The following is a 16983-nucleotide window of genomic DNA, read 5'->3' as shown; positions in this document are numbered from 1 at the left end:
TTATATAACACAGTAGCATATGGGGAGCATTAAATGGTGTACTTTCCAAAGAAACTCTGGCCAAGTGGGTTAGGCAATGGCCTCCTTGAATCAAAACCTATTGCTCCTTGAGGCTTGCCTTATTAAACACAGCGGCATGCTCCAGTTGAAGAGACGATTCTTCTTTTTTGAAGGGAGGTAGAATAGAGTAATTGCCAGATGTTTGCAATTTTAGCTATAAAAAGATGGCTGCTTTCCATTCCTGAGTATGTTGAACTTTTTTTTCCTTTCTACCCAAGCTATTGTGGTTCACTAAAATAGGCCACTGCACTGATGAATCATCATTCAAAACTGCAATAATGGATGCAGAACAAATATGACATTTTAAATTCACATATAAGATAAGTAAAAAATATAGCAGGGATTGTTATATGCTAAGCAACAGAAAGCATGGTGCAGTATAAAGAACTCGAGAATCTCCTCTTAAGTACTTTCTCCCTGTAGACCCATCCAAGCCGTCTCATCACTAAGACTCCATCTGTTCAACTATCAAATGGGGTGAGATCTGGCATAGCCCCCCTCTTAAAGTAAAGAATCTGTACTGTATCCATCTCGCCTTGCATATGCACTGGTGAGGGTTGATAGTGTATTTTCACTCTTCTCCAGAGAAGATGCGCAAATATACATATTAAGGTGTATCAAAAATCACATATAATGATACAATAGACTATAAACAATATACATTATATATGCATTATAGTTTCTTATATAATTATTAGAACCCCGACTACCATCACTACCAAATACCCAGGTATCTCTTCAGACATTGCCTCCTAAATTTGGTGACAAGAAAATAGAAAACTGGCTTTTATTTAAGCAGTATTAATATAACTGGCTTGGGATATTGGTGACTCTTATGCAGGGCATGCTATCTTTCTTAATGAGTGAATTAAGCATCTATTTGAGGGTTTGATGACATATGGGCCCTTTCCCTATAAAAGACATACACATGGACCAAGTTTAAACACAATTTCAGGAGACTGGCTAAATCCCAAGTATGAAGCCCTGAGATGAATGGGACCCCAGATAAAATTCCTAACTTAATTATTTTCCTGTGAAAGTATAATTAATAACAACTCTAAAATTTATCTGCCATATTTGATACTTTGGAAGATAAAATATTTTTAAATTAATAAAAATCACTAGTTTCCTTTACACAGTTTGCTCTACATAAAGTTCACTAACATTATCTGTAATAGTTAAGTAATAAAAATGCTCCTTCTTATAGAGAAACTATAAACGTGAATGTTTTATTTTTTCCTCATTGACATAGTTTACGTGAAGTGTCCTTTTGAGAAAGGCATCATTATGCAAAGTCTAAAAAGGATATACCAACTCATCATAATTCTAGCAGGGACAAATGTAAGACAACTCAATCCTAAAATGTCAATTAGTAAAATGCTACCATAAAACAAAAACAAAACAAAAAAATAAAAAACTAAGGTTCTTTTAAAAAATGGCCAGCACGAGTCCTATTTGAACAATTATGATTTAAAACCTATGGATGAAAAAACTATGGATTTTGATTCCCTGAGCTATTGTCCACTCTTTAGTGTTAATAATAGCAACAGAATGATGATGGCTTCCAATGGTTTAGACATTATTTTGTGCTAGATACTGTGCTAATTTATTCACTCAACTTTAAAAACACCTCTGAGGTACATGTATCTCTAACTAAGAATAAGAACAAGTTGAGAGAGCTTAAGTAGCTACTTAACCACATTAGTCCAAGTTCCTAGAGAATAATAGGTAAAATCCAAACTTGAACCCAGATCTATTTCATTGCTAGATACAGTCTACATGCTAAACCACTGACTCTCTGGAATCTTCTCTCTTTTATCCTATCAACATTGTGCTGGTCCCATATAAACTCTGTTTTGAATCCTCTGAGAAGTTAAAAATAGAATCATTTCACAAACAATTTATAGCTTTATATTGTTAGTTAACTGGTCATTTTCACATGTCACCTTTCTAAATGAAATATAAACTATTTAAAGGCTAGCAAGTATTTTTACTCTTGACTTATTTATTATAGAGCCCTGTTCAATAAAAAGGGCATTGACATGCATCTGAATTGGTCCTAGCAGAGAAAGTAAAGGCAGAGGGTGAGATATACAAAAATAACATCCATCTATCAGGGACTACAATGAGTGGGCACATATGACATTTCAAGGTCACCTCAAATTATAATATCATATAATTCAGAGATTTCTCCCCCGTACATAATTTTTGTGAAAGAAACTCAATAAAACTAAGTTACAATTACAAAAATGAACAGATCAATAACAAAATTATCGGCAAACTTAAATGTCATTTTGCCCGCTGAGCATCAACCTATGAACCAGAAGGTCAAGGTTCGATTCCTGGTCAGGCACATGCCTGGGTTGTGGCTCGATACCCAGTGTGGGGTGTGCAGGCAGCAGCTGATAAATGATGATCTCTCGCCATTGATGTTTCTATCTCTCTCTCCCTTTCCCTTCCTCTATGAAATCAATAAAAATATATTTTTTAAAAAATTTAAATGTCATTTTAATTTCATCTTAATGTCAATAAATCAAGTTTAAGGAAGATGGCATAATTCACCTGAATTAATGGACATTTCAAATGGTTATTTCAAAAGCTTTCTAAACAATGTCTTCTTGGTAATGACTTCTAGAGACTACTTTGGCTATCTTATATGTTAGTGTCCACCCTCCCATACACACCATATACAGGTGATTCTAAGTAATTTTCACATATCACTTAGAGAAAATCAATTTTTAAATATTTCTGAATGGTAATGATTGGGAAAATAGTAGTGAGAATTATTTCCTCTTTTAATAAAAAATAATAATTGCATTAACATGACATGCAGTGTAGTGCTGAGGAAAAGCTCCAGATATGGAGTTAGGATGCCAAGGTGTAAATCCAAGCTTTGCCCTGTGCCAGTTGTTTCACTCTGCATTATATTCTCTGCAGACTGAGGGTGAGGATATGGATCTTTTATAGTGTTGTTGGAAATTTAGGTTAACAGTAAAGCAAAGTGGACTTCAGATGAAATAAATGAATAAATCAATTAAAAAGTTAATCATAACCTTACAACAATGTTCTACCAGAAAACTTTTTTAGTAATAGTAATATCAATAATTAATATTCGGGGATTATTGTATATTACCAACCCTTCACTTAAGGAAAAACATTAAAATTTGTTCAAATGTGATTTCTGCATTTATAAGCCTCACTGCAGGTCACCTGAATGTCATATTTTTTATTTGTCTCTAGGAACTATAATAATGTAGGAACCATAATGTTACAGGATATTGTGGCGATTAAATTAGATATTATGTGGGAAAGTGCTTTGAAATCCATTCTCACACACACACACACACACACATCTTTGTTTCATAATAAAGTCCTTTCATTGCTTCCTGTTTCTCAGGATCACCCCAAACTGGAGAGAAGTTAAGAAAGCAAAACAGAACCAACAAATAAAAATTTCCAGTTGGCTCACATCTCACATTCTTAAGGGGGTGTGTTTGATTAGGTAAGAAGGCTGCTTTGACCTAGTTTCGGGAGAATTGCTTTTTTGCGCTTTTGTTTTTGTTTTAGCATCTGTATATACAGAAACATTTCATTTTCAAGCATGATAGATGCTTGGGGGGGAAAGGCATGCTCCTTCTGGCCAGGACCACCACCAGGAAGGTGCTGCTTGCCCCCGGTGGGATAATATTGGTATGCGCTTGCTTCTTGGTGCTTCCTCTCTGTAGCTACCCAACTTCCTGGAGCTATTCTAGAGCTATCTTTCAGAGCACACTGGATGTTTGAGTCCACTCATGGTGAAGTAACTCAGCTCATATTGCAAAGCTACTCCCAGGAGTCCAGTTGCCTAAGGACATCAACAAATGACTGCCAAAATGACAAGGGTCAGAACAGGCATCTTTCCTGCTTTTGCACATGCTGATTCCTTTGCTTGGTGTGTCATGGTGTCCACTGCCATTTCCTGCCTGGCTAACACTAATTCATTCTCCAAACTCAGCTCAGATGTCCCCTCCCTTGTGCCGCTTTTCCCAATTCCTCCCACATCACTTACTTCATTTTATTTTATGGCACCTAATTTACAGAATGGGACTTTATAGGGGATGGTGGCTATTATATTTCTACTTTGACTAGCAGGCTGTCATTTCTGTTTGAAAACAGCAACATACAGAACAATGTAAAGAGTGGATAATAAGAGAGAAGGCTGGAATGTCAAAGTGCTAGGAGGCTGGAGGTGTCATGTCTCAGGGACCTGTGCCGGGTGCTGTGCTCAGCTGTCCAGTTTCTGACTACAGAAAATTTAAGGACGGATGATAAAAATATATTACCATGATTTTTTTTTTTTTTCTTTTGCAGCTCTTAAGGTCAACCATTGTTCCAGGGCATGATTTCTTTATATGGTATATTTGCCCAAAGGCTCAGGTGTCAGATTTATTTTTATAATATCCATAATGAATCCATTTATAGATGATTTACATAGGCCTGCCATGACCCAAAATCAGCTGAGATTTCAGGCATTGCTACCTGAAGTTATACAATAGCAAGTGCTCTAAAATGCAGAAGCATTCTAGAAGAATCTTTAAAAAGCACACACATTTACTTCTTCTTTTGGATCCCAATTAAAATTCCTTGGGACAACATGCACAGAAAACTGGTGTTTACGATGAAAGCACAGAGGAAACTTATAGCAACATGAAGGATGATTTTAGTCCCTGAATCTCTACATTGTTCATAAGATAAAAGATGTATAAGACTTTCAAAGCATAGTTAATAACTAAGCAGAGAGTGTGTACAGATAGGACTTGGAGAAGAAGGTTCTACGGCATTAAAACACTGGATGCTGGAGTTATTGAAATAAATAAATGGTTCCTGAGCTTTTGTTAAGCATCAATCAGAATGATATGGGGACTTTTGTTTTAGTGCAGGTTCCTAGGGCCATGCCCTGATTCTGATTCTGTACAACAACGAGGAACCCTAGAAATTGTTGTTATTGTTTTTCTTTTTTAAATGAATGTTCGCCTAAGTTTTCTGATGACTAGACAGCTTTGAAAACCGCCGGTATAAACCATACATTAATAGTGATCTTCAGAACATTATAAACTGATGAATAAAAATAGACACGAGGACAAAGAAGCATCGAATATACTGTCAAACTACAGCGGGAAGGCTGGGGAGGGTTGGAGAGGCGGGGAATATGCGGGGGGGGGGGGAGGGGGGGCGGGGGCGGGTAGAGGAGGCTGGGGGAAGGTAAATGGGGAAAAAAAGAAGACATATGTACTACTATTTGGAATATTTTCAACAATAAAATAATTTTTTTTAAAAAAAAATAGTGATCTTCAAAATATAGCGTAAGCAATTTAGTGTGCATGCAAGGTGTCATGTTGGGACGGAGAAGAAATCTATATGATGTATTGATCTTATTATTATTCAACTTTTTATTTTAAAATAAAAACACAGGAAATTGTAAAAATAATACAAAGACTCCCATGTACTGCTCACTCTACTTCTCCCAAAAGCAACATCTGATAGAGATATAACACAATATCAAAGCCAGAAAACTGACATGACTATATTACTGATAACTAGCCTTTATTTGGTTTTCATTTTTAACCTGAATTCATTTGACTGTGTTTATAGTTCTTTGCAATTTTATTTCAAGTACAGATTGATGTAGCCACCAATACAACCAAGATAGAGAACTGTTCCACCACCACAAAAAGGCTCCCTGTGGCTTTTTCTTGGTTTGAACACCCACTCCCTATCCCTCTCCATCCCCCATTCCTGTCCCCTAGCAACCACTATTCTGTTCTCCCTCTCTAGAGTTTTGTCGTTTCAAGAATGTTTTATAAATGGAATTATACAGTATATGTAACCTTTAGATTGACTTATTCTTTTTATTAAGCATAACGCCCATGAAGTCAGCCCAGGCTGTTGCATGTAATAATAATTCATTCCTTTTTATTGATGAATAGCAATATTCCACTATATGAATGTACCAGAATTTGTTTAAACATTTACCCATTGAAGGTCATTTGGGGTGTTTTTTTCCTAGTATTTTGCCATTATGAAAAAGTTGTTATGAACACTCATATACAGGTTCATGTGTGAACATAACATTTCATATCTCTGGATTAAATGTCCAGAAGTATGACTGCTGAATCATATGCTTAGTAAATGTTTACTTTGGTAAAAAACTACCAAAAAGTTTTCCAGAATTGTTAACCCATTTTACACATTCCTGCCAAAATATATGAGTGATCCAGTTTCTCCATATCCTCTCTCGAAGCGTGTTTTATGATTTTTTTTTCCTGTTCTAATAGGTGCGTGGATATATCTTATTGTGGTTCTATATTCATTTTTATTGTAAAAAAATTAAGTTTGATCAAATTTAAAATATTAGGCAACAATAGTGTTGCACATTATATATATAAAAACCTAAACGACCATTACAACCAGTCGACCGCTCAACTGGTCCACCAGTCACTATGATGCGCACTGACCACCAGGGGGTAGACGCTCAATGCAGGAGCTGTACCCTGGTGGTCAGTGTGCTCCCACAGCCAACCTCCTGTGGCCGGCCAATCTCCCGCAGTCCCTTTCCCCAGCTTACTGGCCCCGATCCGCCCTAATTGGCACTGGACAAGATGGCCCCTATCCAGCCCTGACTGCCAGACAGGCCGAGGGACCCCACCCAGGCATGAATTTGTGCACCAGGCCTCTAGTATGATTTAAAAGTAAAGAAGACCAAAGAGCATTTCACCACTCAATATTGTATTATTCACAGTTTCTGAAGTCAGATAAAGATGAGAAATCCACCACCTTATCAATCAGTTCATTTTAGCAATTAATTAAGCTGGCAGATGAAAGAGATCTTCTCAACAATACATAAACTATATTTTTTTCTAAAATATCTAATCTATTTGTTTACACATACTAATTCTATCACTGTTGCTTCTAAACAAGTCACCCAAAACACATCAGTAACACAGAACTGTGGCAACCATGGAAGGAACCCACAGGATCAAGGCTCAGCTTTGCCGCTTACAGTTCTATAATACTGAACAAGCAACCTGACCATTCTGAGCCTCCAAAACTGGAATAATAACTCTTGCCTGTATTCAACAATTTTGACTTGTTATTTACAGCATTCCAAAGGCCTATAACTCCTAAAAAATATTAGTGAATTAACTAGTCTCATCTAGTAAATAAATGGTTGCATTAGATTTTTTTTTTTCTATCCTCACCTGAGAATATGGATATGTTTTTTTAGAGAGAGAAGAAAGGAGAGAGAAACATTAATCAATTGCCTCCTGTAAGTGCCCCAACCAGGGATCGAACTGCAATCTAGGCATGTGCCCTAACTGGGGTTGGAATCAGCAACCTTTTTGGTGTATGGGACAATGCTTCCATCATCTGAGTCAATGGGCCAGGGTGATTTATAAAACATTTCACACTCACTGTTGTATTTGATCATCAAAATATCTTATAAGATAATTAAGGACATTAAAAATTATGGCAGAGTAGGAAGATGCTGCAGGGATATGCTCCCAGGAACAAGCTGCAATTACAACTGAAATACAGAAAGGCTTCCTGAATAATCAATGGAAAACTCACAGGAGAGAACCCTGATACACAAGGACTGAAGTTGGAGACCACATAGAGACTGATATGAGGGGTGGAGGTGCGAAAGGGCTGGCCAGGCACCCACAGATGGCAACTGAAGTCCCAGAGATATCTTAGCTGGCGGGGGGGACAGGGGGGGGCCCACTGAGAACTCTGGGATCTAATCCCAAAGCTGGGCTCCCCAGCAGAGAGCACCAAACTGAGGAGGATACCCACATAACATCTAGCTGTGAAAAGCAGTGGGGTGCTGTCTGCCAGGGAGTACCAGCTGAAAGTTTGGGCACCCTTTTAAAGGGCCAATGCACAAGAGTTCCCCATGGAGCCACTACCTTGTGTTCTGTAAGAGGGAGGGTGAAGTGGACTGGAGCTGTGAGAGCAGAACCCAGGACTAGGGACTAGGGGATAGAGCTCAGAAGGTAGACACCCCAAGTTTCCTGGGCTGAGTCATCCCACACATAGTGGAGGGTATCTTTCCCACATAGACATCTGCCTTGCCTGCGGGAAGAGAGTGGACACACCCTATTGGAAAACACCTTGCCCTGAGGCCACTTAAGAGATTAAAAGAAACAATTAGACTCTAGGTAGAAGCAAGTACCCCACCCTGTTGAAAAAACTCTTGCCACACCTGAAGATGGTTTTGGGGGGAGGGAGGGGGGAGGACATAAACTGATGAACAAAAATAGAGCCGGGGACTGGGACGGGGACGGGGGTGGGGGGGGTGGAGGGGTGATATACTAGAATATAATAGAAGTAATCCTGCTATTTGCATATTTTAATATGTCCTACAAATTTGTGTTATCATACTATGTTAGTACAGTTTCGGTAATATTATTATACTTAAAATCCTTTTATTCTTGCAATATTAACCTTTTGCACTCGGATGTCGAGTGTGACTCGACATGGTTAGCATTAGAATAAAGGAATCGAGAAAAAAGCAAGCGAGTGCAAAGGGTCAATGTTTATGGCATGTAATATTATTATATGTAAGATCATTTTTTTTGAATAATTGGTGTTTATTGCATAAAACATTATCATATTTAAAATTGTTTTTCTTGAGATAGTATTGTTTACTAGAGGCCCAGTGCACGACATTCGTGCACAGGGGGGGGGGGGTGTCCCCTCAGCTCAGCCTGCACCCTCTCCAATCCAGGACTCACTCGGGGGATGGCTGACTGCCGGTTTAGGCCCGATACCACTGGCTCCTAACTGCTCACTCGCCTGCCTGCCTGATTGCCTCTAACTGCCCCTCCTGCTAGCCTGGTCACCCCTAACTGCCCCCCCCCCCCCCCCGCTGGCCTGGTCGCCCCTTACTGCCCCCCTGCTGGCTTGGTAGCTCCCAACTACCCCCCGCTGGCCTGTATGGCCCTCACTGCCCCCCTCTGCTGGCCTGGTTGCCCCTCATTGCCCCCCTGCCAGCCTGGTCTCCCCAACTACCCCCCCCAAAAGGCCTGGTTGCCCCCACAGCCTGCTGTTCAGTCGTTTGGTTGCCCCTCACTGCCCACCATCGGCCTGGTCTCCCCACACAGCCTGCTGCTCAGTTGTTTGGTCAGCCCTTAGTAACTCCCCTGCCAGCCTGGTCACTCCATGCAGCCTGCTTGTTCAGTCATTTGGTCAGCCATCACTAACCTGCCTGCCGGCCTGGTCACCCCACGCATCCCTCTGTTCAGTCATTTGGTCACCCCTGACTACCTCTCCTGCCACCCTGGTCACCCCATGCAGCCTGCTGCTCAGTCACTTGATTGTCCTCACTAACCCCCCTGCCAACCTGGTCGCCCCACACAGCCTGTTCGGTCATCCGTTTGGTTGTTTTGGTTGTGACGGTCACTTAGGCTTTTATATATATAGATCGCATGTAACATTATTATATTGAAGATCATTTTTCTTGAAATATTAAGGTTTATTGCATGTAACATTGTATTTAAAATTGCTTTTCTTAAAATTAAAAAGAAACTAAAAAACATATAATTAATACTACCAACTAATTTTATAAATGAAGGTTTTGTGGAATAGTAAAGTGTTATGTCCAAGGTCAAGTGGTTGAAACTGAGGCTTGAATGTAAATGTCCTATCAAGTCAATGCTGAACCTTGGCCCTTTTAAGTGTTAATAAGGCCTATGAATATTTGGTAATCTTTGATGTCACACAAAGAAACACAAGTTCTTTTCTCTTCAGGAATATGCAAGATAAAGATCAAACACATATAATTAATACCTGACCCTATAATGAATAACAGCTAGTCCTTTTGCCCTCTTGAGGCTCTGAAAGTTAAAATTCATGTGCTGCTCACCACAGTGATAGGTGAGTCTCAAGCTGCTTACCCTGAATGAAAAATGGGGCAGCCAGTCAAGTTCAAGTCCCATTAGAGTTCCCGATGTTTCAATGACTTTGTGACTGTACTCGTGACAGTCCATGCATAATTAAAACAAACATATGAGAAACTTCAATTGTTCTTCTGTGATTGCTGTCAATGTAACAGAACTGTCAGGACACATAAAGAAGACATCTCCCATTTGTTCCTCCAAATTCACAGTCCAGATTCCCTTTCATGGCAGGGAACAGAGGCTGAGATTCCAAACATTGGAGAGCACACCACAGGTCTAAATATTTAAGTATCACTGTTCAGAGTTCACAGTTCTCATTCATTTTCAACTACCAATTACTCCAGTTTAAAAAAAAAAAAAGTTTTACTAACTATAATTAGAGAAGCAGCACCAAATTGACCTGTACGCTCAACATTAAAAATGGTAGGGAAAAATCCATTCCAAATTATGTCCTTAATTACAATGCCAGAGGTGGCCATCCATTTCCCTCATGTTTTAGCTATCTGTTGAGAAAACACACGTCCTGTCTAACCAGATTACATGACTTCACATCACTAATGGCTAGTTCCCCACCAAGTATCAATGATTCAGGATTCATGAATTCCTAGGAACCAAGCCCCAATCTTGCTTCATCCATTTGAGAGAGAAGAGATACAGTGGAATGAACACATTTAGGAAAGCTGGGGTCTAGACCTAGTTGAGTCCCAAACTCTTGGATAATTTTGGGAAGCCATTCTCTTCCCTTCCCTATTGAGTTTCCATGTCCAGCAAGTGAAAGAACTGGATTAGATAGACTTCAAACTCTTTCCTAGTTCTTCTGCTCAAAGTTTTTTGTGCTGAAGGCATGGAAAATGGCCCTGGCATGAATGCAGAAAGGAAATAAGCTTGGCTGTCACCTCCATCATAGGAGACTCAGTTGTTTACAGTGGCATTTTGTTCTAGTTACTATGCCTATTCCAAATCAGCAATGACTAGCACTTTCCATTTCATGGAATGGATTAATAACCTTAGGGTAGCAACAATGCACATAGAGATCCAGTAAAAATCTCCTTCATTGCCCTAGCCAGTTTTCTCAGTGGTTAGAGCATCAGGCCAAGGCCTGAAGACAAGGGTTCCATTCTGGACAAGGACATGTATCTTGGTTGCAGGCTTAATCCCTGGTCCCTGGGGTCAGGGCACATGAGGGAGGCAACCAATCGATGTGTTTCTCTCACATAGATGTTTCTCTCTCTCTTGTCTCCCCCCTCTCTCTTCCACTCTCTTTTTAAAAAATCAATGGAAAATGTATCCGCAGGTAAGGATTAACAACAAAAAATAATAATAAAATAAGATCTCCTTCATTTAATAGAAATCATTCCTCCAATCTCACCTGCCTTTACAGGTCTAGATGAAGCAATGGAGGCAAAAATGGAAAACAGGTGCCTTATTTATATTATATAGTTATGTAGAAGGTAATATTTGTAGGAATAGCATGTGGAAAGAGCAACCATTTTGAAATTAATTTGAAAAAATGGATCTTGGAATCATAACATACTGGAATGAAAATGAAGAAGGCAATCTAGCCCAATCTCCAATAAATGGAACCCTTTAAAATCATCAAGAGTCCTAGATATGAAGAGCAAAGCCTAGCTCTATTATTTTATCAGCTATGTGGTTACTGAATAGGTTATTTCACTTCTGGTAGGTTACCACTCAGTAAAATGGAAGTAACATCTGTTCCACCTAATTCAGAGAGCTGGAGTAAGAATTTTCTTTTGAGAATTGAATGATATCGTTATGTAAGCACAGTATGAACTATAAAGAATTGTACAAATACAAAAGTATTATACTGAAAGGGTCCAATTGAGTCTGTACTCGGTGGATTTACTTTTTCAAAAATCTTACATTTAAAATGTTTTTAAAAATTTAGAGATTGGAAAAAGTCAACTCCAGGCCACAAGACAACTCCAACTTTACAAACTTGCCAACTTTACAAATAATTCGGTATGGTAATCTATTGTAATAAAGGATAAAAAATGACAGGTAAATTTCAAAATCCTCAAGAAAATAATGTATAAGTAAAGTAGGAAATCTCACTTCATTTGGTAAGAAAGATCTATGCCCTGTTCTGCCACCAAAGGTTAAGGCTTTGTTTTGGGGGTGTTTTTTTGTTTGTTTGTTTGCAAATTTGAGTTAAAGATGTCAGAGATTCAGATTACAGAATAAAGAACACTACTGACTAGTACCTTTAAGACCAAAAGAAAAATCACATCATCCTGTTGCCCTCATTAGTCTACAATAGAAGGTGAAACAAAACCATACATACATACCCAAACCATCCCAGAAAAATGACAAAGACACTTAACATGGAAAAATCTGTATGAAGACAAACTTCATATATATATATATATATACTCATTATTATATATATATACTCATAAGCACATATACTCAGTATTATATATATGTACTCATAAGCACATAGTACAGGACACAAAAAGGCATTTGGAAATGCATTCCAAACAGGGAAGGAGACACAAGCTGTTAAATATATATATATCAATGAAAAGTATGTGAACAATGGTAGTAAAATAAAAGAACCCTAAGGCCTAAAATGCTACTAACTGGGGGAGAAAAATCACACCCCAACTCTTAAGTGTGCCAAAGCCCTTTAGAGTAATATTATACACAGAATACTTTATAAAAGAAAATTATAACATATGGTATATAAATATAAGTTGATGTGGGAAAATGTGGGTACTTTTCCACTTTCACAGTCAGAATTAAAAAATGAGAAAGCAAACTCCAGAGATGACAGATATAATAACCAAGGTGAGAAATGTAATCGGTAACTTCAAGGTAGCAGTGAAGCAACTCCTGGGCTAAAAAGCTCCAGGAATGAGTAAAGGAGGCTAAAAGTAACTCTAACACTGAGGTTGAGCTGCAGAACCATAAAGCTTAGTAAGTATTTGAGAAGCTAGAACGTGTGCCTGGATAAACAGGTTTATGTTTCTGTGACTTAACTATCATCTCAAACATTGCGTACCTAATATGTGTCAGGCACATTGCTTGGTGCTGTTGGGAGTAAGCCCTGAGTCTGCTAAAGCAGAAAGCTTCATACCCAAGTAAGTCAATTAGAAGACAGATGATAAGAATGGCAGGAGATGCATAAAGAGGTTGCGGCATGGTGAAAAAGGGACCTCACTAAAATATAATACAAGGTCCGGGGTAATGCTGGGCTCAGAGAGTACTTGAGGTCTAGTGCCAACTCGGCCCTGAGCAGACTGTGCATCTAGAGCAAATCATGTATACTCTGCATTACTGCTCTCACATTTATACCAGGAAAAGGTGGACCATGTGACTTCTATTAGTCCTATCCTTTTATATTTTCTATTGCATTCTTGGAGGTCAACCTCTGAATTAAGCTATAAATAAAAAGACTATGAGACAGAAATTCAGGAGAATATAAGTTAACAGCAAAAGATAGTGAGAGCTGAGGCATAAGACCATGGCACAATCCATTCACCCTGTAAATAAAAACTGTTACCTGCTCTCTGGGGATTTCACTAATGGCACAGAACATTCTAAATGGACATAAATGAAAAAGAAAACAGATAAAAACTTTCAAATGTATAAAAATTTAAGCAAAAATAGCATGAATTATAAAAATGTTTTGAGTAACGAAGAATGCACTAACATTTAAATTAAATATAAAGTAAAGCAACTCTTGTACTTCTAACAAATATTATGTCATAATATACCACAGATGAAGAGATGAAGCTGCATTTTAAAAAGTTTGAATATCCATAAACCTTTCCCCATATTTGTCTTTAAAATGTATGTATGCAAGGGAAATGTTTTTTTCCTTCACGTATTCAAAAAAAGGTTATATTAAAAAGAGAGAGAGATTGGCAGAATTGCAAGAAAGAATCAAACCTTCAGAAATTAAATGAGGCAGAGCTGCTTCACATGAGGATCCCATATTTCAAACTGTTTATTGTAGTAAAAGAAGCACTGAGTGCTGCCTTCATCCATCCAGCCATCCGCCATCCGCCACCCATCCAAATATATACATACATAAGAACATACAGACATACATTTGACCATACACAATCGTTCTACTAAAAACACAGTAGCATAATAAGAGCCAAGAGGAACATAAGGACGAGTGAGAAACCATGTCTTGTTGCTTAAATGGGGAAACAAAGCTTGCATTCTCACAAGGAAGTAGGAAAGAATCTCTGTCATATGGGGCCTCAGTGCCACATTTGCCATGAATAGGACAAGCAGTGTAGCATGCTGGGTAAGGACAATGGTCTCCTTTCAAAAACTTAGCCACGAAACCATACAGAATGACGTCTCTCCTCTCTAAGCTTACATTTCTTTATGCAAAAAGAGACTTACTACATAGGGTTATAGGAGAAGGCAATGGAATGACAATGAAAAAGCACAGTGCCTCAGACTACATGTTCAATGTCTGACAGAGTAAGAGCAGGAGAAATAATCAAAGTAGAAATTTGATAGAGTAAGACATATGTGGGAACCCAGGAAGGAAGTGATGATTACTTCTGATCTAGGCCAGGCCTAGACATTTTGGAGAAGGTGATTCAAGTAAGATTTTGATAAGTGATAAAAGGTGTGGAATAGCATGTTAAGAAAAAGCAAAGAGCTGAGCAAAGAGAGTCAGTGTATCAGATTACACCAGTGTCCCTAGAGAACAAGAGAGACAGTATGTGAATTTCACACAGTGCAGTAAAGAAGGTGGGGCAGCTCAAGTCAGGGGGAGTCACCCAAGAGCTAACTCACCACAGTTCATAGCATTCAGAGTGAAGGAGTCTAAGGGAGACCATTATATGCAGCTCTCCTCCCTCTGCTGCATGTCATTTATTAGCCAACACTTAATATAGGACCTGCCCCCTATATTGGTTGTGCATCGAATGTCATACCCATACCCACTAAGACTTCCTCACACATTTGTCTCCTACTCAATAAGGGACTCTGTCTTTATTCCTTTCATATTAGAGGGAGGTCCATTTTAGCTCTCCCCAAAAGTTAGGAGACAAAATAGCAATCCCCCTGGGGAAATATTGAGAAAAAATGTGAAAGCCAACATATGGCTCTTCTTGTCCTTGGGAGGAGGGATTCTCTTCCAGATCCCATTCCTAAGTTCTGCAATCACTGAAGAACAATGAGGCAAAGAAAACCAGTTCCAGGGAGTCCTGATTAACTGCAAAGTGGCAACCTCCTGCAAGGCCAATGTAACTTCAGGCACTTGGGTGGGGAATAGCATCGTTTATTGTTTTTCCACAGAAGCTCTCTGATGGTCTTGACATTGCACTTTCTGGAAAAAAGATGCCAAAAGACCCACAGCCTCAGCTCACATGTGCATGGGGGTGCCTGACCTCCCCACCATCTGCCGAAGCACCCAGCTCCCTTATACAGCTAGTCATCTGGGCCAGGGTTCTGACTTCAGTCCTAAAATACAAACAGACTAGTAAAGTGTTGACTCCGGGCAGGGAGAGAACTAAAATGAGAAAAGAGAGGCTGAACTCTATCACAGAGTGTGAAAGGATTTCACGCAAAAATGCTGTAAGAAAAACACTAATATAATCCAAGAAGGAAGTAAAACATCCTAAAGAGAATACGGTAATTTTTTTTTTTTTTGAAAAAGCAGGATGAGGAGAGGGAAGAAAAAAATAGAGAAAGGGGGGATGAATCTTCTTTCACTGTTGCATCTATCTCAGCAACCAGAAGTCTAATGTTCTTTTGTTTGTTAGTTATAACACACTAGTGGCCCGGTGCACGAAATTCATGCACGTGTCCCTCAGCCCAGCCTGCACCCTCTCGCAATCCAAGACCGCTGGCTCCTAACCACTCACCTGCCTGCCTGCCTGATCGCCCCTAACCACTCTGTCTGCTGGCCTGATCACCTCAAACTGCCCCCCTTTCCAGTCTGATCACCCCTAACTGCCCCCCCATTGGCCTGATCACCCCCAACTACCCCCCTAATGGCCTGATTGCCCCCAACTGCCACCCCCTGCCGGCCTGCTCGCCCCCAACTGCCCTGCTTGCCAGCCTGCTCACCCCCAACTGCCCTCCTGCCAACCTGCTTGCCCCCAACTGCACCTCCTGCTGGCCTGATCACCCCCAACTGCCCCCTGCCTGCCTGCTCACCCCCAACTGGCCCCCTGCTGGTCTGCTCATCCCCAACTGCCTGCCTTGCCGACCTGCTCACCCCCAAATGCCCCCCCCCCCGCTAACCTGCTTGCCCCCAATTGTACCCCTGCCGGCCTGCTCACCCCCAACTGCCCCCCCCCCCCCCGCTAACCTGCTTGCCCCCAATTGCCCCCCTGCCGGCCTGCTCACCCCCAACTGCCCCCACTGCTGACCTGATTTCCGCCAACTGCCCCTCTCTGCTGGCCTGCTCGCCCCCAATTGACCCCTGTGGGCCTGCTCACCCCTAACTGCCCTTCCCTGCTGGCCTGATCACCCCTAACCACCTGTGCCTCAGCCCCGCCACCATGGCTTTGTCCAGAATGGCATCCAGAAGGTCTCCCGGGAGGTCTCCTGGTATCATTAGCATATTACCCTTTTATTAGTATAGATTGTTTCATGAACTACTGACATTGATTAGCTAAATGTGGCATCACTTCATCCAGACAATATGGCATTCTTTGTGCTTCCTATGGGGTTTAGCAGGTTGAATGTGCACATACATATATGCCTAGGATGCTAAGCTCATATAGATCTCCAAACTCCACTTGATGTAAACTGAATGCACTGCTATTAAAACCCCTAACGCAAGGCTTCACTCACATTGCTCAGCGTGCTTCTCCAAATACAGATCTCACAGAGCTCTCTAGATAACTTTATCCTATAGCAGCTTAGAGGAGGAAAAAATTAGCCAGAGAAGGCAAACCAATTCTAGGTGTCTTATTAAGTTCATTTCATGTGGGTTTCCCTTTAGAGTACATGGCAGTTTGAGACACTTGTCCAATGGTAAGGG

General features: G+C 40.1%; 1 protein-coding gene across 1 annotated transcript in view; it reads right to left on the bottom strand.

The window, feature by feature from the left end:
- LPP (LIM domain containing preferred translocation partner in lipoma) overlaps positions 1-16983 on the bottom strand; it is a 680107-nt gene that overhangs the window by 429446 nt on the left and 233678 nt on the right. The gene's annotated exons all lie outside the window — the stretch shown is intronic.

Source organism: Eptesicus fuscus, chromosome 3 (genome assembly GCF_027574615.1).
Source record: "Eptesicus fuscus isolate TK198812 chromosome 3, DD_ASM_mEF_20220401, whole genome shotgun sequence".
NCBI classification, from domain to species: Eukaryota; Metazoa; Chordata; class Mammalia; order Chiroptera; family Vespertilionidae; genus Eptesicus; species Eptesicus fuscus.
Note: the sequence above shows the minus strand (reverse complement) of the source record. Positions and strands in the feature narration are given on the sequence as shown.